This window comes from Numenius arquata, chromosome 1 (genome assembly GCF_964106895.1).
Source record: "Numenius arquata chromosome 1, bNumArq3.hap1.1, whole genome shotgun sequence".
Classification (NCBI taxonomy): domain Eukaryota; kingdom Metazoa; phylum Chordata; class Aves; order Charadriiformes; family Scolopacidae; genus Numenius; species Numenius arquata.
Window position 1 is genome coordinate 91,797,628 of NC_133576.1, and position 24,825 is coordinate 91,822,452.

Below are 24,825 nucleotides of genomic sequence, written 5' to 3' on the forward strand. Positions count from 1 at the left end.
AAGTATTTTTCTTCAGACATGAGTTTCCAGTGGGGTATCACAGAGATTGGCACTAAGCTCCATGGGTTAGGCTTTTTTTAATTGTCTGCAAATAAACATGCAGTTTCTACTGAAAAAATAATGGTTAGTAAGAGAAAAAATAAGGGAGAGAAAACACTATTGAAAGAGAAGGACTCCACATGACTGACTGATATTCTTAGCTTATTCAGGCAAAACATGTATTAATGTAGTCATATATAAATTAATACATTTCCATTTGAGGACACAGGCCTTATTGACTTTATGGAAGATTTTTAAAGAGCACAGTGAAGCAGTGCTGCCAGGGCAATGCTGTAGTCAGAAGGCCTATTGTAATCCCTGCACATGTATAGAGAGGCAGAGTGAGCAGGGAAGGGATGTCACTTTGTGTACATTATTGGCAAGGAAACCGTTGGACTTATGAAGGCAGATATCTAGACTCTTAAAATGGAATCTGAACAACTGGAAGAGGTAAAAGGACAAAGTATAATATGTAGATAGATAAAATGCTTTACACTGAGGAACTTAATGCTTGCCACACCGCTGCTAGTTTTTCAGCCAAATTTACTCTGATTCTGTATTGTGGTATCAATTATCTTGTCATGGGAGAAGGTTGAAGCAGAAACACAACATGCACTGAGTTTTAGAATTCTAATTTACTTAACCTAATTATGTTGTCATTCATAATGTTTTATGTATGATTGCTGCTTCTGCAGCAGAGAAATGTAGTGAGTAGTGAATAAGAAGTAGGCTTCCTCCTCTGCTGGAGGGGGGGGGTATGTTCTGACATTTAAGTAATAGCTTCAATCACCTGAGGTGCCCTTAGCCAGGGTAGACTGAAACAAGTCTCTCTGCTCTTTTGTCTCCGTTCCTGGATGGGCTGTGACTGTTTGTTATACCTTCTTGTTACCCAATCTGTTTTCACCATATATAAGACAGATACAGAAACAGTACACATCAGAAACAGAAACTGTACAGATCAGTTCATGATTTTGACAGGCCTGAGCACATGTATTATGTATGTGTGCCTTTTTGATTTTGTAATGCTAGTGTCCTAAACTGGGTTCTATTCAGTACTTTATGCCCCATTCCTCTAGTGTATGATAACTGACCTTTCTGCACTCATACTCCCTGTGCCCCCTGATGTTTGGGATGTTTGGATTACTATGATTTAAGAAGCTACCAGACGTCAGAGGTGATATTCATCTTGACCTGACTTCAAGAATGAGATTCAGTTCCTGATTTTGCACAATGTGGTAGACATCAGTTGCGTAGACAAAGGCATCTATTGTAATTTAAGATAATAATATCTGTTATATTCATATAAAATTGACAGATACTACACAGATATCATCACTCCAGTCCCCCTCCAATTTTATATAATTAATGAACCCATGTACATATTGTACTCTTTAGCACCACCTCAAATGGCACAAGACACCCTAGTGTGATGGACTTAACTGAGCCTAAATGACAACTTGCATGTTTCTTTTGACCACAACAACCCCAAAGAAACAGAAAATAATTTGAAGGACCATGAAGTTAGTGTACGGTCTTATCATTTAAGAACTAGAATTGAGAAAATATAAAGGCAGGGAGGGGAGTCGGGTGATGAGGAAAAAGGAATGTTTTTACACCAGGAGACATCCTATTTTTCATTAGTTGCATTTTTAAGCAATAGCTATCATGTGGGGATATCTTTTATCTTCATCTTTTCTACATTATACATTTAAGTAATGTTTTAGATATTTGGAGTTATATTATTATTGTTGTTATTGCTATTGGTTTATGTTGTTATTACTGTCATCTTATATGGTATGACACTAGACCTATCTCATTCATATCTTCAGAGAAATAGTAAGTAAGTTGCAAAGTCACATTCTTATTTCATTAACATTCCTTTTAGTGAAACATGATCTTATTTAAGCCAAGAGCATATTACATTGTGGAAGGATTTGTTCTGTAACATTATATCACTCTTTTGCCTTAAAAAGAAAATGTTTTTGTTGAATATCATGGAACTATTTGGCAAGTTAACAAGCAGAAATCAAGTTGAAGCGGCACTGGTTCACTAATAGCTTGTAGCAACTCAAGAAATTCATACCTTTGAGCACATGCATCATCAGTATGTCAAGAGTGACAGCTGTGTGGCTTCACTGTGATGTGTTGGCCTAGCAAAGATTCAGTGCTGCGAGGTGAATGACACATTAACTTTCCATCATGCTGTAGGCTGTATGGAGATATATCAGTCAGGCATGAAAAAAGAGGTAAAGCAAAACATCTATTTTTCCTGTTGTTGTTTTGTAACTGGTATATGATCAAATTCACAGCCAAATAAATATAGCCCCTCTCTATATATACCTCTATATTACTCTATATGGTAACATTAACATGGAACTAGTGTATTGTATGGACAACTCCAGTATCAGCACAGCTCTGGACTAATCATTGGACTGAAGATACTAGGAAAGATTGCAAGAGCATTAGCACTGTCTAGGTGAAGTACCTTTCTTCTTTTTGATTTGTGGCACATAGAAAGGCATGTGAGGAAAGAACATTAAAGAAGTGGCCCTATACATGGTGGGAGCAATGATAATTGAAAAGAAAACCAGGTGGATCATGGGAAGAACAGCCTTGACAGCAATATCATGTCAACCTACTTACCAGGAGGGTGATTCCTATAATCTTGGTCACAGAAATTCAAGATTTTTCCTTCTGGCTGACATTCTAGCAATCAAAGATTAACAAAAATCAAGAAAAGTCACATGTACTTTCTATGTTCTACATGTAAACAGAAACATTACAGACATGTGAAATGCTTTTAAAACTTACTTTCTCTTCTCTCAAAGTTACTGTGAAAGCAAGCATTTATTTGACAAGCTGAAATCAGCAGAAAAGCAGAGCTTACAGATTCATACAGTTGAAGCATCACATTCATCTTCTGTGAAAGTGATGGGAATATGAAAAAGACAGTGAATGATTAATGTTTCTGCAGCTTGCTCTTTTTTTTTTCTTTTTTTTTTTAAGCAGAAAATGTATACTTGGAGGAGACTGTCTCTGATTTTATCTGCTAAACTGCCATATATCATCCATAAAAAATGTTTTTACAGGTATAACGGATCATCACGGTATGGGTATCTCTTCTTTTTCTGTTCCAGGCTTTCTATATAACCTAGCCAAACCACTTAAGCATGTAAATCCTAGTTCTCACAGTAAAATAGGGTTGCTAGCTAAGGATGCATGAAATTGTAAATAAAAATATTTCATCAGTTGGAAGTTAGAAACCTGAGTTCAAGTTTAGGGAGTGATAGTTATTATATAGCAGAAAATTAACCAGGTCATTTGCCAAGGTATCATGTTATATCATGTTATAACCAAGAAATTAAAATCTATGCTTGTTCCATGTTCTGTACCAAATTTAACTTGGTATAATGATTAGTTTCAGTTAGTTAGGATATTAAAAAAAACTATTATGAAGCACTATACAAAGTACAAAGCTGTGGGCTGTCAGCCATCTTCCACAGAACAAATAGGAACACAAAACTCTACTTAATAGCTGGACATGGGAATAGGGAAGCAGTGGACTCCTTTCAGTCCTGATGCTTGATGATGGTAATCTCTATTCTGACATGCAGTTTAGTAGCAAATTATTCAAATTCTCAAACTTCATCCAGAAAATCCTCGCAATTTGTGCAGAGAAGTACGACCTTGACTGTATCAGATAAAGTGTGTTTACTTTAAACACTGGAGAATATCAAAGTGAAAACAATATTTATTCTGAAAATAAAACATTTAATTTCCTGTTAATGGGATCTGAAAACAGTTTAAAAGAAGCAAAATCAAAGCAATAGATTATAATTGACAGTAATTTGTCTCTACAGTTGCTTCAGACCTCAATGGAACAATTGCCCAGCTTGCCACTTAATGTCTCCTTCCCACGGACTGGCTTGCCTTGAGGGAGCTATTGATGCCACCTGAATATTTAAGGAGGAAAGTCATTGCTCCTGGGTACTACAGAAATTATTAACTAGATCTCCATTAACTGTAGTGGGAGAATAAATGGCTAGTTACCAAGTATATACGAATACTTAATACCTAGATATATCGCAATTTGGAAGTGAGGTGTGTGAATCCAAGGGTTCATAACAATTGCATAGATATTCCTTTTGTGCCAGTTGAGGTTTTCAGAAGAATCTTAACTGGCATTCAGCTGCTGGCTGAAACTGGAACTGATCCTGTGTAGTCGTGGAACCTGTGTCATATCTTCCAGCCTTACATAGAAGTCTCAAACATTGTAAGTACCTTAAATATCACTAAACACTTATTGTTAAGCAACTAAGATGAATACAATTTTTAAAAAATTCCAACAGTTAGGTAGCATGCAAGCTAATTTTTATTATTAATATTCACAAGCAAAGGGAATATGAGGGAACAAACCTTTAAGAAGACAGACTTTTGTTATGCCTTGCAATGATATAATAAACCTTATATTGCAGCATATTGCTTTTTTGGGGGGGGCGGGGGGGTGTGGAGAAGAAGAAAAAAAAGAGAATATTAGACTAATTCTTCCTAATCAACTAATTAACTGAAACACTAGTTAAGTAATTAATTGCACTGAATTAAGCATTGAATAAACTGGTACTCTCAGAATCACAGAATATTTTTGGTTGGATGGGACCTTTGAGATCATCAAGTCCAACCAACAAAAAAACCAAAAAAACCAAAAAATCCCAGAACACCAAACACCAAAACCAAACCAAAACAAACGCCCACAATCACACCCCACACCCACCCACAAACAGACACAAACCAACAATCTCGGGCACTAGAGCATGCCCTGAAGTACCATGTCTACACGTTTCTTAAATACCTCCAGGGATGGTGACTCCACCACCTCCCTGGGCAGGTTGTTCCAGCGCCTGACCACTCTCTCAGTAAAGTCATTCTTCCTGATATCTAATCTAATCCTCCCCTGCCGCAACTTCAGACCATTTCCTCTGGTCCTGTCATTATTCCCTTGGGAGAAGAGGCCAACACCCACCTCTCTCCTTTCAGGTAGTTGTAGAGGGCAATGAGGTCTCCCCTCAGCTTCCTCTTCTCCAAACTAAACATGCCCAGTTCCCTCAGCCTCTCCTCATACGACTTGTTCTCTAGACCCCTCACTGGCTTGGTGGCTCTCCTCTGGACACACTCCAGCACTTCAATGTCCTTCCTGTAGTGAGGGGTCCAGAACTGAACACAGTACTCAAGGTGAGGCCTCACCCGGGCCGAGTACAGAGGTACCATCACTTCCCTACTCCTGCTGGCCACGCTATTCCTGATACAGGCCAGGATGCTGTTGGCCTTCTTGGCCACCTGGGCACACTGCTGGCTCATGTTAAGCCAGCTGTCCACCAACACCCCCAGGTCCTTTTCTGCCGGGCAGCTTTCCAGCCACTTTTCCCCAAGCTTGTAGCGTTGCCTGGGGTTGTTGTGACCGAAATGCAGGACCCGGCACTTGCTTTATTAAACCTCATCCCATTGGCCTTGGCCCATTGATCCAACCTGTCCAGGTCCCTCTGTAGAGCCTGCCGACCCTCAAGCAGATCAACACTCCCACCTAGATTGGTGTCATCTGCAAACTTACTGAGGGTGCACTCAATCCCCTCATCCAGATCATCAATAAAGATATTAAACAAGACTGGCCCCAAAACTGAGCCCTGAGGGACACCACTGGTGACCGGTCACCAACTGGATTTCACCCCATTAATTACAACTCTCTGGGCACGGCCATCCAGCCAGTTTTTTACCCAGTGAAGAGTACACTTGTCTATGCCATGATTCGCCAGCTTCTCCAGGAGAATGCTGTGGGGGACGGTGTCAAAGGCCTTACCAAAGTCCAGGTAGACAACGTCCACAGCCTTCCCCGCAGCGAGAAGGCGGGTCACATGGTGATAGAAAGAGATCAAGTTGGTTAAGCAGGACCTCCCTTTCATAAACCCATGCTGGCTGGTCCTGATCCCTCAGCTGCCCTGCACTTGCTGTGAGAGCTCACTCAAGATGATCTTCTCCATGATCTTTCCCGGTACCGAGGTCAGACTGACAGGCCTATAGTTTCCCGGATCCTCCTTCCAGCCCTTCTTGTAGATGGGCGTCACATTGGCCACCCTCCAGTCATCTGGTACCTCTCCTGTTGACCAGGATTGTTGATAGATAATGGAGAGACTCATCCAACTCAGTATTGGGTATTCATTAAAAAATGGTTCATGATGCAAGATTGCTCTACTCTGCCTATCTGCTGCTCTAGCTAGCTACCTTTACACTTACTCAGTGTCTGTGTTAACTGTATATACATCTACAAACCACTGTCTGCATACAGATCTTCAATTCGGGACTTATTCTGGAATTTTTAAGAGAGCTGAATGCGAACATCAGTTACAAAGATGCTGATGATTTAAAAATAGTTATTTTATATTATTAATTTATTATGAGTTTATTTTATGTATTCCCTAATGGTGAGGATTATTTATGCCATGGCACAAAACTCTAGGAATTTGAATTGGAACAAAAGCGGGAAAAACTCCCCTGTAATAAACACAAAAGGAACTACTATATGGGTCTTAATGATTTTCGGCTTGAGTGGAAAGTATATTTCATTGTCAGACCTATGCAACATTTTCATCCATCTGCCTGTCTGAAGTACTGCAAGGTAGAAATTGTTCTGTGAACTCACTAGTGATTTAATGCTCATTTTTTTCCTCCCCATTCTCTGAATTTCAAAATTATGCAAGAAATGCACCAGCGAAAATTTGAAACATTTTGATAACATTCTACATACTTTGCCAAAAGAATAAATTAGTATTTATATTGATAAAAAGTTCCTCAGTAAATCAAACACAGATTTAAACTAATATCATATTCTTAAAACTCTCAAACAAATTTTTCAAAAAGGTTTCCTTTGGTATCCATGATGTGAAAATTAGCCACTGACATTTATGTGTATTTACCAGTAAAAGGTTAGTAAAACATGGCATGTTTGCTCATTAGGCTTTCACTTACCACTATAAGGACCATTGAACCTTCAAAGGATCCATGTTTCAGCTATTGACTGTGGTTTATTTAATGTATTCATCATGAAAAAAAAAATCTGCAGAATTGATTTTATTTATGTGTTGGAAAATGACATTTACAAGATTGGTTACCCCTTTACCAGATTCAGTAAAGGACATTAGCTTTGGGAAATATATCCTAAAGCTCCTACTTCCAGTTACCTGTTAGGATGTATATATTCAGGCCCAAATTTAACAAAGGTTTTATACCTCTAACTGTTTTAAGTGCTCACTTTGTGGTGATTTTTATGGGAAGCTGAATATGCTTTCCTCAGTCTCTGAGTGAGATGTCTTTTGATCCTGAGAAGCTAAACTGTCCCTTCATTACAGACTTTTCACTACCTCTTTTAGATTCCTCCTCCCCCCTACCCCCCTTCTCTTTATGGCATACGTGGAGCAGGCAGCAGCATGGCAGGGTGGGCTGCCCTTCCTATGTGCCTTCTGTACAAACTGCTGTGCAAACTGGTGATGCCACTCCCAATAGATGCCACTCCCCACTGATGCCTCTCCCTGGGTTTTTTTGATAATACAATTTTCTTCCCCAATCAATTGTCTACATTTTCATTACCAAACTTAACTCCTAGATTTCAGCAGGATAATATAGTTCTAATCATTTTGAAGTTAATTAACAGATTTGTCTATGTGAATTCGAAGTTTCCTGTACTTGCATTATTAATTACACATAGATGTCATTTAAAATGAAAGATGAAAGTGCAGGAAATAAGGGGGAACACACCTGCCTTGATTATATTTATAGTCATTATTATTCAGTAAACAGCAACAATATATCCTGAAAGGTCTTCCACTTGTAACTTATTTATTAAATCTTTTACTGACATCAGCTTCATCTTGAAAGTAAACTATGTTTTGACTTGATCTTGGAAGGACCATATAGGGAAATTACCTTGAGCTTTATTAAGGGCTTTGTTAAGAAGCTATAAAGGCTCGTAATGTAAGGGCTGCAAGAAATTCAGTTGAATAGTATGGTTCTAAAATTCTGGAAAAAGTTACCTCCTAATATTTTTATCAAATGTTACAAGTCTTGATAATGACAGGGAAATTCATGTTCAGTACTATTATCTGTGAGGCCAGCTCCAAATTGAGACTTAGATATATTGTTAATAAATTTGTGGAATTTTACTGCCTCCCAGTAGTCCTGGCTGCTATGGGTCATGTGCCTGCATCACATGAGGAGAACTTCATGTAACTGAATATACACATCTAACATTATGCTGGAGGCCATTAGTTATCTAAAACATCACATAGGGTGAACTGATTCGGCAAGGCTTACAACAGCTTCGTTCCCTTTCTGGCAGTCAGTCAGGGTACTTACATCTCATATAGACACGTGTGTCTCAATACCACCCAGGCAGTGTTTGTGGGGCTCTGAGGTTCTTCCCCTTCCCTTTTTAATGGTAAAAGTTACTTTTGGGCAAAAAACAAAATAAAACAGGAGAGACAAGGAAAGGAAAAGGGGAAGGGAAAAGCTCTCCCCAGTACTCACCAAGGAATTGAAGTGGCAGGGTGTCCTATATGACTGTAATCCTCTGGAGGTCCTCTCTAGTGCAGCAGCTGGTTGCTTCATAATACTTTTCTAATAGTAATTTTGTAGGTTTTACAGGAACCTACTCAAGTTCCCTGTGGATTTTCCCCCATTATGATGTTATTAGTGCTCACTGGAGGATGCTTTGATCAGGTACGGAAATTACATTCTGATTTGATGTTAAGCTTTGTGTATATATATTATCAATATGTATATGACAATTATCTACTTTGTCATCCATTAAGTCTTGATTTTCCTCTAGTACAAACTAAAATATATAAAAAGAGAGGATAGAAAAGTGAGGGACAGGGAGAGGTAACCTCATCCCAGTGACAATCGCTTCCCATGAGAACCCAGCATAATAGCAATACCACCTTCTGTAAGAGTAAGCCCATAAAAATAACAGCAAAGTAAAAATTGCATGAGACTAATAACAAAAATTAAATCAAACTGATACAACTTACTTGAAAGGTTATGCAAGTGAAAGGCAGATTGCATTATTGAAAGTGAGGGCTTCCAAGTATCCAGGTGGACCCCCTCAGTATTACAAAGCTTAAGGTGCTTAAAACACATTAAGCAACACAGGAAATAAAATGAGAATATTGTCTACAGGAATTAAATACCTTCTTTCAATTATAGGAAGAAACCAGTAAGAAGAAACTTCTTTCACAGGTGAGCAGACAACAGAACTATGAAAAAATTCTGCCATAACAAAACATAACTTGGTTAATTTGATATGGTATTGATTGTTATTTCTAAATTTGGTGTTATATATCAGAAGTGTTTTATTTTTATCTCAAATTAAAATTAGGTCCAGGAATATTTATTGCTTAATCCAAAAATAAATATAAATTCACTTAAGAATTTCAGGCCCATGGATGATAGTCCTCACCTGATTGTCTTGTAAACCTACAAATTGTGTTCAGTCAGCTCCCTTTGGTACTTTAATCTGTAGAAACCATTAATAATCCACTGAAGGGGGAATTCTCTGGCTTTCCAAATTTTAAATGACAGTTCTGTCTACAGAGTATGAACAGATTATTCCTCTTATAGTGCAATTCCTTCAGAACGTAGATGTATCTTCTTCTGCATGCATACAGTAAGTAAATAGATACATTGCTGAAAATGTATTTCACTGGAATGAAATTACTCTGTGGACGAGTAGCAACCATCTAAAAAAGGGACATAGATAAAGCCAAGCCTGACTGGGGTGGAGGAGGACGGTAAGTTTCTTGGGGTTTGTATTGGTGTTTTTTGTTGGCGATGGTGAAAACATGGGAAGCAAAGAAGAAAAACTGGTTCTGTCTTGCCTGAACATCATTTGCAAACATGAGGTCAAACAAGAGTTAGTATTGTTACGATTGCTTCTCCCAGATCACTCTATGCCCTTGTTCCCATTATTGTTGGCTTATACAAAATGCCTTTTGGATACAGATTTCTTACTGTGACACATACCCTTTTTAACTTTAAATTATAATTCTGCAACCACTAGCATTGCAGAGCAATTCAGAAGTCTATTTGAGTTCATCAATACAGGACAGAACAGGACAGAAGGTAAGAGACTGAAAGGTGCAAGAGGTTGATGTTTCTTGGAAGAATATTGGTTCCTTGAATATATACTTAAAGTTTTCCATTAAATACTTCTTTTGGTTTTACTTACCTAAACCAGTTACTGTGTTTAAGGATTTGTGACAATAAACCCTTATTGCAAGTTACATCGCTAGCCAGAAAGACTGTGTAAGTCAGGAAGAGAAAAAAAAAAAAGAAATAAAAATAGTCTAATTTCAGAGTATGCAGCAGACAATACTAATTGAAATTAGTTTTGAATGAAAAAATGGTGATTTTGTTTGTTTATTTGTTTTAACTTGTTTTGGAGGAGGGGAGTTCTCCTGGAGGGGACAAAAAAAAAAGCTGTTGGATTTGTCACTTGATTAATTGTTTTTTTTAATTCATGGTAAAAACATTCCATATGCCTCTTTCTGTACATTGGAAATTGAAATAAATGAAATATTCCTTACTACTAGGAGCCACTCTTAGTTTGTATCAACAGGATCTAGTTGCACAGCTGCAGTCTAACTATGGTAATAGACTGTATTAGAAAGAGTGTGTAATATATGTTTCAGATTGGCTGTAAAAGCAGCTGCTTCTAAGCAAAAAATGAGGATAAAACATGTTAAAAAAATGACAGATAAACTACAAAAATATTAACTGCCTCACTTTTCTTAAAGAAACTTTTAATTTAATCCACATTCAGTTACTGAGCTAAATCATCATGTTTTAAAAATATATTGTGATGTACTAGGTGGAAAACAGTTCATATCAAAAACTTAATACATCAGGATTCAAGGCTTGGTTTCAGATGAATTACACTTGAAATGTTTTAGTCAGCTGCTAGGGTTTAAAAACAGCATTTTAATAAACTGATGTATGACCCACTCTAACCATTGCTTTCCACAGTGCATTAAAAAACTGAATAAAAGCATTAAATAACTTTTTTTTCTTTTTTTTACTTCCCCCCCCCCCCTTTTTTTTAAGCATACTACATATTGCTTTAGCTGGTCTATCTTTAAATTCACCAATGAAGGGATAAAGCAGTCTAAATTTGTCCTTGTCATAAAAGATAGTTTGTGGGGCATTGGCTATTTTAGACCAATGTACTCTTCCTAGATGTTATGCTGAGGTTATAAATTCTTCTTTTTGCAGCTAAGTAATAAATACCCTCATTTGTTGTTGACTGAGAGTCTGTGTGTCAACAAGATTACGAAATACCTTACAATTAGATGTTAAATAATAGGCCAAATGAAATAATATCCTGTGCTGCACCTTACAGTTTTTCAGATCTGTGCAGCAAGCTCTCAAAGCCTGCTTTTGAGGAACTGACATATGAACAGAAGGCAATTGGACAGAGGAAGAAAGGGGCACAGGAGCGAAAAGGGAAAGGGTATAAGCATTTCTGAGAAAAGAAGAGATAAGGTAGCTGGGGGAGGCACAGGCAAGACTGGAATAGGGGTGGTTAGGACTGCAGATGAGGAGAAACTCATCTTATATACTGGAAGATCAGGAAGGCATGGCAAAGTTTTGGAGGACTGATACGAAAAAAATGATAAAGAGCAAAAGGTGGTCCTGGTAACAGCACTTTGGAATAATCAGGTGTGAGGGTTTCCCAGTGGTGAGAAGGTAACTGTAGAACCCAGGACCGAGATTAATAAGGTGGAAGCAAAGACCATTTGCGAGGATGGAAAGATTTGAAGAACAGAGAGGTTTGATGGCATCCTGAGCAGATGAGGAAGGGGTAGGGTATGGGCTAGTAAAAGACCAGGAAGACAACAAGTTAGAGCATCGGGGAAGTTAAAAGAACAAGAGAGTGGTGAGGATCAGAACTTTTCTCTATATCTAGACTAGTGATTCTGAATACACTTTTTAGCTTAGGAAAGAAGATACTTGTCAACTGTGATTCGTCTTTTGCTGATGTTGATTCAGTTGCCTGTACATACTACATAGACATCTACTGCTATTTGAGACAAGTTAGGTGATCTGAGATATCCTTTTCAGACCAGCAGTGATGGTGCAGGAGGACAGGACCATACACGCTCTTTTGAAATGTCAGCTGCAGACTGGGTGGCAGGCCACTGGATACCTCACAAAACAGGAGATAGATATATGTATGTGTGGTTTAACCAGGTTCCAATGTTTACTTTTGGTCATGTGACCATGTGACACCTGGAGAAGTTGTCCACATATTGCCAGATGCTTAGAAACCTCAATTACGCTCCAATAGTCTATTTTGTCCACTGTTAATAAGGGTTCTTAGGCTAATAACTCAGGCTTCTACATTATAGATATCTGAAGCTAGGTGACACAAATCCTACTCCTGTACCATGCTACAAGGAGTAGCTTTGAAACTTTCATTGTTGCTTACACCCATGGAAAGCATTAAATTAATACACTGTTTTCTATCCTTGGTTGCCGGAATAGCTCTATACAGACAGGGAGAAGTCCAGCTTTTTAGACAAGTTAACACCAAGCTTTATCATTTGTACTTTTTCTTTTCCTTTTAGTATTAGGAGTGGGGGTTTTGCCCATGAAAAAAAAAGATTTAACTCTCATAATAGTCTGGCCCTCATTTCCATTTGTTTCATCTAAACACTAAAACACTCATCTCTCAGTGTGTCTGAATCCTCTACTATCAATAAAACATGTCCTGTAAAATAAGTGAATAGTTTGTTAAAATGGAGCAAAGAAGATCTTTCTAATTTCCACCAAAAGGGAAGTAAAATATCTAGTTAAATCCTCCTTAGTGGAATATTTGCATACCTTCAGGAACACAAACATAAACACACTTTAATATGTGTAATTGTACTTAATTCCCTCAGATATCTTGTCTGAGAAAAATGCCTGACATGGTTCAAAAATGGAATTTTCTTCCCAACTCTTTAAAGATAATCATTGTCCATATTTACCAGTCACATGGCTACACATACAGAGCTGGCATGTTTTCTTCATCTTTGCTAATGCACAAGTAATACATTTTAGCTTTTTATGGACAAGATGTCAACCCATCAATCCCAAAGCATACCAAAGAAGACAGAAGACCAAGTAGCAGAATATCATCAAAACCAAACTTTGGTGCTAAAACACTTCCAGTGCTAAGTATAGTAATTTCAGTAAATGCTTCCTAACCTACCGAAAAAAATGGTGCAGAGTGACTTATTTTTTTGCACTGATAGAGCTAGCTGATGCAAAGCGAAGTAGAACCTGACTTTAGGTGTCTTCCAAACTTGATGGGGTGCCCTAGCAGCCCAAAAGTATGCATACGATACATATAGAATCCTAGATTTTCTAGGTTGGAACAGACCTTTAAGATCATTGAATCCAACCATTAACCTAACTGCCAAACCCACCACTAAATCATGACCCTAAGCGCTATGTCTACCCATCTTTAAAATATCTCCAGGAATGACAATCACTTCCCTAGTCCTGCTTGCCATGCTATTCCTGATACAGGCCAGGATGCTGTTGGCCATCTTGGCCGCCTGGGCACACTGCTGGTTCACATTCAGCCAGCTGTTGACCAATACCCCCACATCCTTTTCTGCCAGGCAGCTTTCCAGCCTCTCTTCCCCAAGCCTGTAACGCTGCATGGGGTTGTTGTGATCCAAGTGCAGGACCTGGCACTTGGCTTTGTTAAAACTCATCCCACTGGCCTTGGCCCATCGATCCAGCCTGTCCAGATCCCTCTGTTGAGCCTTCCTTCCCTCGAGCAGATCAACACTCCCACCCAACTTAGTGTCACCTGCAAACTTACTGAGGGTGCACTCGATCCCCTCATCCAGATCATTGATAAAGATATTAAACAGAACCAGCCCCAACACTGAGCCCTGGGGAACACCACTTGTGATCAGCCGCCAACTTGGTTTAACTCCATTCACCACAACTCTTTGGGCCCACCATCCAGCCAGTTTTTATCAGCAAAGAGTATTTCTGTCAAAGCTGTGAGCAGCCAGTTTCTCCAGGAGAATGTTGTGGGCACATTGCTGCATGGGTGATTGAGCAAGAATATGAAAAATTTTGAGACTATGCAGCACACAGGCATAATGTAGAACATGGGAAAACATACCACAACAGTACTATTTGTACCTCCTCTCAGGTAGTTGTCTCCAGAATAAGATATCTTTAGGACTATATACTTTTCTGAATCTTGAATCTGTGTTTTGCTTTCAAGTGATTTACTTGGAGCCTTCAAAAACAGAACCAAAGAAAAAGCTAAAAATTAAACAGCACGGATGATTATGGACCAAATGTTCAAATTAGCTTCCTACATCTATTATTTTAGCACCATAAATATGCCTAAAGGAATCTGAGATGTTATCTCATCCATTGCTTGGTCTGGATTTTTTATCTGGTAGAGACATGATCTGTCACCCAGACTAAGCCCATACCACATTAAACATTTAACTCAAAGAAGCCAATTGAAAAAGAGAGGCATCCTTTGGGAATAAATAACCCCACCTCAGACGCAAGTTACCTCCTGGAAGAGCCTCTTCCGTTCATTCATGTACTAAAGGACAGGCTTAGAATTTAGAATCAGGTCCTCATTTTGATACTTCAGTTATGCACCTTACTTTAGACTAAAAGACCCTGTGTATGTGTATAGATAGATACACACCTGTGCATGTGCATTATGTACACAAGTGTGTATATATATGTACACAACAGGTCTTTATATAGATATTTTTTCATATAAAGGGTCATTTAGTCTAAATATGTATACATGCATATGTATCTGTATCTAATGTTTATTTCTTCTGGGCATCTGTTTTTTTTTCTTGTTTCACTCCATAAACTTTCAGGTTTACATAACCATTCTGTATTTTCTTTCCTTGACATCTACACAGTATTAGTCACATTGCAAGAGATACTCAACATTAAGTCTCTAATTAATTAGTTTATGTACAAATATGATCTTTTCCCACAAAACCTCTTGACTTGGAAATATTTTGGTTCAGATCATGTTTACAAGTAATAATTCATATTTTAAGGTTTTTTGTGAACATTTTATCCAAGCTTGTTGCCCCTTTTAAAGACGTGGAAAATGAGAGATTTTAATGGGCAGAAGCACATGCAAGCAGAAGTCAGACATGTGCTCCAATGCACATATTCCCATGTGCTCCAGAAAGCAGAATATATTCTAGGACAACATGGCAATGCACAAAACTGAGAAAGTATCTGAGGGTCTCAAGAAGTATTTCACAGATTAAACAGGCCTGAGAAGCCTGAGAAGTGTAAGAATACATTTTGTTGCAAGAACTGAATAAAATATAAATATAATAAGGGATATAAATATTGGATAGGTGCTGAAAAAAAATCATTTTACACTTTGGAAAGTAAGATCTACATGAAAATTAAAGACAAGTAATGACCGAATGTTTTTTAATCTCTGCAGGTGTTTTTACCTTTTTTTTTTTTTTTTTTTTCTTTTTTGATTAGAAAGTCAAGATCGAATTCCTCTACTCAAATTTACATTTTAAGAAGTAAGATATTCATATTGGAATTAGCCACTTCAGGCTATTTTTATAGTCAAAGAGAAGAATAAGATTCTGAAATAGGTCATTAAGACAAAGTGTAATATTTTTCCAGGTGCGTATTCCTCTGCATTGACTAAAATAGCTACTGCTAATTTGAATATCTAGTTTTTTTATTTCTAGTTCAGTCTTATGATCAGCCATTAGTGAACATAAGTGCTAGGACATATAGGAAGAAAAAAGAATGGAAAGATAATGAGGAGAAAAAAGCTTTGTGGAAGCAGAGTAGAGAAATAGAAAGACCTGATATACAGGGGGAAAAAGGTGCTATAAGGACATGACAAAAGAAATACTAGATTCATATTTTCTTTGCCTTCTTTTTTGTGTGTTACTCTCTGTCATCTCTCTCATACTGACATTTTTTACTGGTGTTTATATGGAAAGGTGACAAGAAGGTGAAATGTTTCCATAGTGTTCAATAAGACTCAAATCTCAAAATGTTCATATCTGTCAGAAAGTGTCAAACTCAGCGAGTTCACCATTTGGGGGAAAAGATCTGAAACATACTTTCACAAAAACCTTCACCAGCACATGGATTTTTGTTCTTTTCTTTTTCTTTTTTTCTTTTTTCTTTTTTTTTTTTTAATAGACACTTCTAAAATTGAACTGTACTTTAGCTATATATAAACTATCCTAAATATGTCTAAATTTCTGTAAACAGTAATTCACTAGTAATAATGTCTTTGAGAGATGCAAGAGACATTATGTTTTGGTAAAGGAAGAAAACCTACTGTATTTTACATTCTAAATAAGTTTTAAGTTAAGTTTTTAACTTTAAAAAAAATATTATTTCTTAGATCAGGTAATATAGAAAAGTTAATTTTGAAAAATCTACATCTTCCAGGTGTAGAGACTCTTCAATGTTCTACCTCTTTTGATTAGTTTGCATAAATTATAGAAGTGAGAGACTTTAACCAATTCTATGGAATTACAACGTGATAACTTAAATTCTACCTCAGTCAAGGTGTATGAAATATCTATACCAATGAAAGAGAAGGAGAAAATGAAAGGAGAGAAATACATCCTTGATCTGTTTTTCAGTAGCAAGTGACTTGACTCTAAGTAAACTGAAAAAGAGACTCAAAAGAACTGTTTAGAGCTCTTCTCCCATCTTTTCTCCACTGGACACTAATTTAGTTTCCGTGAAAGTATCACTGAAATAATGAATGAAATTATCATTCACTGAAATTATCTTTCTGAAGACTGTTATGACCATAGTTTATCAAAATCACAGAATCATTATCCAACTCTCATTATCCTTGACCTATCATCGCCTTCACTGCTTCTGGTTCAGCTCTTCTGTTGTCAGAACTTGAATCGTACTCTTTTCTGTCTGAGTTTACCTCTGTGTGCTCAGTGTCAGAACCTTACCATAGTGCAGGTTCCTAGTCTCAGTTTAGAGTGCTCTGAAGAAAAAGTCCCTTTATGCTTACATTTAGGCAAGCAAATCTTGTCTGATTTCTCACTACATCAAATGGAATTCTAGCACTCAGTTTTGTTGTCCACGAGATATCTGCTGCCATATGAGATGCCTTACGTTTCCCTCAACCTTCCATTTGTTAATAAGACACAGGTTTGCCATTGATCATATATTGCATCTGCCACCATCGTGTCTGCTTTGGATTCACAAAGGCATCTCAAGTGGTTGCAAATGCTTCTGTTTAGACAGCTCCCTATTGGGAGCTTCAATCCCTAATTGAGATGTGGATGAGGAGCTTCATTTCCAAATTAAGATGCAGATTATTGCATTTAGAAACCTAAATTAAAGTGTGTGCAATCTGAACATGAACACTACCCCTAGTGTAAGATGAAATTGATCTTACTTACCTTCGTGCCTATCTAGAATATCAGGTATGGGATTTATTGTTGTGTAAACCTTTTCTAATCTTTCTTTCATTCATCTTCCTTTCTTTCCAAATAACGTGATGCCAATGGGAACAGAAAGTTAGTGCAGTAAAAAAAGACTTTTACCCTCTCATGCCTGTTTCTCTTTTTATGTTACTAGAAGAATATATTTATTTAATACAGTTCCTTGATCAAGTCAGAGAAGAACTCTAGGCTTCACTGAATCGCAAGAATTCCTCACAGCTAAATTATCATATATAAACTAGAAGTGTTCATTATTCCTGGAAAAGGAAGCTAGTAAGGGATATATAACAGTCAGAAAACTATAGTGGTAAATAGGAAGAAAGAATCAAGGGTTTATGGTAAAATATGGGAAAAAACAAGAAAAAAACCCAAACAAACAAACAAACAAAAAACCAACCAAAACCCTAAACCATATGCAAACAGGAATAGCATGCCATTATAACAGAAAGACAGAACACTTGAGCCTGGTTTTATTTTGAAAAGTTAGTATACAGGAAAAGAGGAAGAAGCTATTACCTGGTGATAGACAGAAATAGACAAACATCTTCAGAAGTTGGATAGGCTTCAAAATGACAGTCCAAAATGCCAATATGTGCTTCTGTTGAACTAAGCAGAGATAAAAAGAGTTTATGACTTGCTGTCCAACAAAATGTCTAGCAGAAATGAAAGGTCTTTCAAGAAAACACAAAATTTCACAATTTTATCTCCTCTCCTGAAGAAGAGTATAATACATGAAGCATTTGAAGAATAAGTAATCTACTCTTGGATATCTGAGATTTCTGTGTTAAAGGATATGAGATGTTACTATAATATGAACTTTAATCTTGAGATTATGATTTCAAAATAGTAATGATAGGAAAACATTACTTTAAACCCTACTGAAGAGAAGCTCTTAGCACATCTTTACTCTTTACAGACTTTGTGTAAACAGAAAAATTGTGAAAACAAGCTCCTGAGATGTCATAGATATCTCAACATGTAAACACTTTTATGAGATGCGATGCTCATACTTACATTTCTTGAAAGTAAGATCATAAATTTGACTAGAAAACAAAACAAAACAAAACAAAACAAAACAAAACATCATGGTGTTACATTTCCTGGTAACATGATTCAGGAAGAACTGTATCAGAAAATAATTTATTTCAAGGCTTACGACAGCAATAGCTGGATTTCCCAGTTAACCCAGAAAAATAGAAAAGTGTAAATGTTTTGAAGAATTGCAACCCAAAGACATCAGAAAAGAAGCAGCTGTTGTAAAAGCAAAGACTTTATGATTCAGAGTATAAAATATCAAGTGTTTAAAATATGGTTTGTTTGTTGCGGTTTTTTATTGTTGCGTTTTGTAGTTTTGATTTGTTTACAAAATTCTTTGGATACCTCATCTACACACAAAATTAATATCCATGATTTCCAGAGATATAGCATAAATTTAGAAAATCTGTCCATAAATCTACTTAATATTTTTCAATTTATAAAAAAAAAAAAATTATTTTAAAATATCAGGTAATATTTTTAGTATATTTACTGTGTTTCTTTTGAAAAAAAATATTAAAATGCCTCTAAATACCTTAGGTTTTCCTATATTGAACAGTGATTTCTCTTAAGTTTAGTGTAAAAATCTTTGAGAGTCCAATCTCTGTAATGAAGTCTCTCTTGCCTAATAAATAAATAAAGAAAAAGTCATCTTTTCACATGATAAGGATGTACTTGCCAACTAAAAATTAGTTGAGTATTTCAAACTGGTAGTCTTGGTTCCTCCTCTATATAATGAGGAGAGAAGGATGCTTATACAGTGTGATTCATTTAATCCTAAAATTGGTTTCTACTGTCCAAATTGTATTGCCTTTTAAAGTTGTCACCACTGATCAAAAAGCTTATCTCCACAATTAGTGTAGACAAGACTGCTACCTTTAGATAGTTAAATGAAGATGACAGTAATCCCCAACTGCACTAAAGTGATCTGAATTCATCCTAGCTAACTAAGATACTATAATAAGTAGGATAAGTTTGAATCAAGCTATCTAAAACAAGCAATTAATTTGTACTTAAATTTTAATGCATTAATCCTTTTAAAGGAAGCGACAAAGCTCCTGATATAGACATTGGACGTACAGGTACCATTGAAGGTGGACAACTTTGTAATTTAAGATTTAATTTTCTCATTCGAGCTTCAAAAGCATCTACTACACTGCACTGAGGACTTGATTCAGTTGCCAACACACTGAAGATGCTACATGGAACTCTGACCTCAACCTGTGGTATAGAAGTACTGACGTCTCTTACAAGTCCTGGGTGTTTAATAGATCCACCAAGATGAGTTAAATTTGCTTAGGATGGATCCTGGGTGTCTAAAATAAGCACAGTTTTCTGATAATGTATGTCACTTACAATTCTTACCTCCCTTCCCTCCCCAGTCGTGCTTGGTTGTTAATGCATATATATATTGAGATAGATTTACAGGTTGTAAATCCAAAAAAGGACTAGTAGGAATGACATTTAGTTTTATCAGCCTAACACAAACTGTGTAATTATACTAGTTTATTCCTGTACCAAACTTCTATCTTAGATTGACCTAAAAAGTCATTTAGGGTCTAGGTTTATGAATGTGCTAGTGAAGTTGTTCTGTGTATCTACAGCTGCAGAAAACGAACAATTCATATCAAGTTTGGATTTATCTACTTCCAGATTTTAAGAATAATACACTGGTTTTGTTTTAGAGCAAATAGTTTGACAGGGCAGACAACCTAGTGGCAGACAGTAGGCAAGACTTTTTTGCCTCAGTTTCCAATGATAGGACTTATCCTCAGACCTTCCAGTTCCCTATACCTCTAAGCAGAGTGTGTGGGAGTAAAGCAGTATCGACAGTAGGGGAAGAAAGAGGTAGGGCTCACTTAACCAACCTGAACATGCATAAGTTCATAAATTCAGATGGGCATGTACCTGAGGGTACTAAAGGAGCTGGCTGATGTCATTGCAAAGTGAATCTTTGTGAGCTTTGGCAGGCCATGGCAATCATGGAGAGGTTTCCGATGTCAGATGTCATGTTTATCTTCAAGAAGGAGGATCCAGAGAACTACCGGCCTGCAGGTTCACAGAGATCCTGGAAAAGTTATGGACAAAATCCTTTTAGAAGCTATTTCTTAATACATGAAGGACAAGAGGGTGTTTGGGATCTGCCAACATAGGTTTACCAAGTTAAAGTGCCTGATCAAACTCATTGTTTTCTATGGCAAAGTTACTGATGTTGCAAATCAGGGCAGGACAGTGCCCTTGACTTTATCAAGGCCTTTGGCACAGTATCCCATAGTCTTCTTATCAGCAAATTGGTGGAATATAAGTGAAAAATAGAGTGGAAAATTTGCTGGGATCCTGTCTTCAAAGACTTGTTATGAGTGGTGCAAAGTCCGGTTTTGCACTAGTAACTAATAAGACTGGTGACTAGTAAGACTAGCAACTAGTGGAGTTCCACAGGGATCAGTAGTGTAACTAGCATTTTCTAAGGTCTTCACTAACAAACAGGATAATGGGACAGAGTAGACTCTTAGCAAATTTGCATATGACAAGCTGGCAGGGGGAATCACTGAATGACAGAATCACGGAATTGTTGGAATTGGAAGGGACCTTCTAGAGATCATCTAGTCCAACTCCCCTGCTAAAGCAGGATTGCCTAGAGCACATTACTCAGAACTGCATCCAGGCGGGTCTTGAAAATCTCCAGAGTAGGGGACTCCACGACCTCCCTGGGCAGCCTGTTCCAGTGCCCTGTCACCCCCACCATAAAGAAGTTCTTCCTCATGTTTGAGCGGAACTTCCTATATTCCAGCTTGTGCCCATTGCCCCTCTTCCTGTCACTGGGAATCACTGAAGAGAGGGAGAGCTCAATATTGCAGAAGGCAGAGCTGTTATTCAGAGAGAGCCAGACAGGTTGAAGAAATGGACAAACATAAATCTCATGAAGTTCAACACAGGCAATGCAAAGTTCTGCCTCTGGTAAGAAATAACTTCATGTGCTAATACAGGCTGGCAGATGGCCAGGTAGACAGAAGCATTGCAGAGAAGGACCTAGGGATCCTTGCAGACAACAAGTTGAACATGAGCCAGCAATGCCCCTTACAGCAAGGAAGACCAACAGCTTCTTGGGCCGCATTAGGAAGAGCGTTGCCAGCAGGTTGAGGGAGGTGATATTTTCCCTCTACCCAGCACTGGTGAGGCCACATTTGGAGTGTTGTGTGTGATTCTAGGCTCCCTACTACAAGAAGAATGTTGACAACAAGACATACCTGGAAAGGCTCCCGAGGGAGCTGGATTAATTCAGCCAAGATAAAGCTCAGGGGAAATCATAGTGCTGTTTACAAATTTTCCTGGAAGTGTATAGTGATATGATGAGAGAAAACAGACACAAGTGAGACCATGAAAAATTCCAATTAGATATCAGAAACCCTTGTTTTCTGTGAGGGTGGTCAAACAGTGGAAGGGGTTGCCCAGAGAGATTGTGAAATCTCCATCCTCAGAGGTGTTCAAGACTCAGGTGAACACAACCACAGGCAGTCTCATCTGATTAAATCTGTTTTGAGCAGGCGTAGAACTAGATGACCTGTGAGGGTCCCTTTCTGTGTGAATTAAGATACTTCAATTCCGTGACTGTACTCTATGTTGTGCTGAAGAGTTATCAGCTCTCTCTCTCTCTCTTCATTTAGAAATTTATGGTTTGTGGTCAAGCTGTTTTCTCAACCTTCTTAATCTTCTAATAATGTTGAATTTCATCTTGTAGTGTTAGCATTTAGCAAGCACAGAGTAGAAATCATTCATTTAACTATTTTTATCTCTTTCTAATTTTTTCATACCCTTCTGAAGTGTGGATAAGCTATTGCCACTGCATATGGTCTTAATGAGATTGTGATCTTCTGCCTAGTAACTCCACCATATTTGTAATTGCAACAAAAGAATTTATACACTCTGTCACTGTCTTTTTTTTACATGAAAGCTGTACCATGAAAATTTTTCATATTTATATACATTATTTATATTTTCTCATGTAACAATATGTAATCACTAATATGCTTAAATATAAAATTTTCGCCTTTACTATAGACAAGATTTTGCTAGAAGAATTTTTCTAATCTAAATATTACTCAAAAAAAATTTATTAGTTTCAATCTTTAATGCACTCTTGGCTATTCTTTTTAGTTATTCCCTGAAGTTTTGGAAAAAATATTCTGGTATCTGATTCTGGCAGCACAGACTTTAAGGAAAATCTTAATTAACATGCTTATCACAAGTACTAAATTATTTCATGGGAGATGGAACTAATCAATATAGTGATGACACCTCCCCAGAGATATATAGATCAGTTGCCTTTATAAACAAAGAGACAGGCATGGATTCCAAATCATCTAGAGCGACAACCTTGTTTAACACAGCTAATATCTTTAATAAGAAGATGGGAAGATTTGCTTTTATTAATTATTTGTTGTTTCCTTAATTAATTTTATATATGTGAACAAAGCTTTGAGTGTTAATGATGTGTGAGGTTGATATAATACAAAGCAAAATGTTTACCTGTACTTCATGTTTCATGCTCAGCCACTGTCTTCATCTTGATCTGGTGTCCTGTAACAGACTCGTGCCACAAAGTGGCCTCCTCTCTGATCCTGACCCTCAGACTTTCAACCAGCTTGTTGCCCATTCCATGTGGGAGATTTCTATGACTCCTTCACACTGAAGACAAAACCCTCCTCACCACCTTCCCTGCCTGTCTTTCCTGAAGAGCCTGTATTTTGCCATTGCACCACTCCAGTTCCACCATGTAGTTCATTCAACGGCACTGCAGTTATGCAACACCATTTGGCATCCTGATTCCTCCTGCTTGTTTCCCAGGTTGTACATATTTCTGTATGTACCCTTGAGGAAGGTCTTGTTCCACCCTGCTTCTGAGGTGTCTTTTGTTCCTGTTGCCATGGATCTTTGGTTTTCCACCTGTGTCCACCATTCCTCACTGGGCTGTGGCTTGTAATTTCTCTCCCCTTTTCTTCCTAGTTTAAGAATCTCTTCACCAGACTGGCAAGCTTGCTGGCTCTTGTCTTTGGCCACTTTTGTCTTTCTTTGAGCTTTTGGATGTTTTCTTTTGTCTCATCACTCACTTCCCTGAACTAGTAAAACTGTTTGAAGAAAATAAATGTCTTATCTTTTTCCTTTTTACAGCTCTCCAATCCTTTTGTAATTTCATTCCTAAATCAGTCTCTTCAGAGAAACATGAACACTTCTCAAATAACTTCACTGTTAAGGCATCTTTCCAGTGCAGTACTTGGTTCTTCTCAGTAGGGACTTGATTATTTTCCAGTATATTTGTATTTGACTAGAGGTAGTATTCATTTAGCAGTCATCTATTGTGAGGTACCTTTTCTAGGATTTCAGCTAAATATTGAGATAGAAAGACAACAGAGAAATGAGAGTATCAAATGATGCTGACAGCATGGCATGTCAGTTAGAAAATAGAAATGGCAATTGATAGAGAAACAGAGAGTTTGTAACTTCAGCAATGATTCATAAATTGTGTCGACAGATTCTTCAGCTTGTCATGGATTTTTTATGTCATAAATCCATTTAAGTAGTAAGAAAGAGATTTTCTGCTCCTTTCTGTTCTATTATGCAAAAGAAAAGTAATTAGACGAAGACTCAGGGGGATCATCAGATGATATATAAGCAACCCATATGTCAATAGGACAATGGTGATCATTACTTTCTGTTGGACCTTCTGAACTATCTACCAGATTATACAGAGACGAATAAAACACGATAGGTAATATCTTCCATAATATCTTTTCCCTTTTCAAAGGAAGCCATTTTTAGTGTGAATTTAAAGCATATCTACAAGCCAGTTAATACAAGTTTTAATCAACAGAGGTTGCAGTATTAAGGAAATTATACTTTAAGGTAAGTCACCAGAAATACTTACTTCATGTGTGTTCAATTTAAGAATGGATATAGTAGAGTCATTGGAAGATATAACTGTGGCAGAAAATCATACATGAGCATTACACTGAACAGGACTGAATGTTGACACAGAGCAGATTTAATTTCCTCAGATCCCTTTGAAGCTTACATCATTGATGTACAAACAGACTCTTACACTGTTCTTCAAAGAATGTAAAGTAATTCCATTGAAGTAAAGATTACAACAAAAAAACAGGAATGAAGTTTGAATTTTAGTGATTTCTAAGGG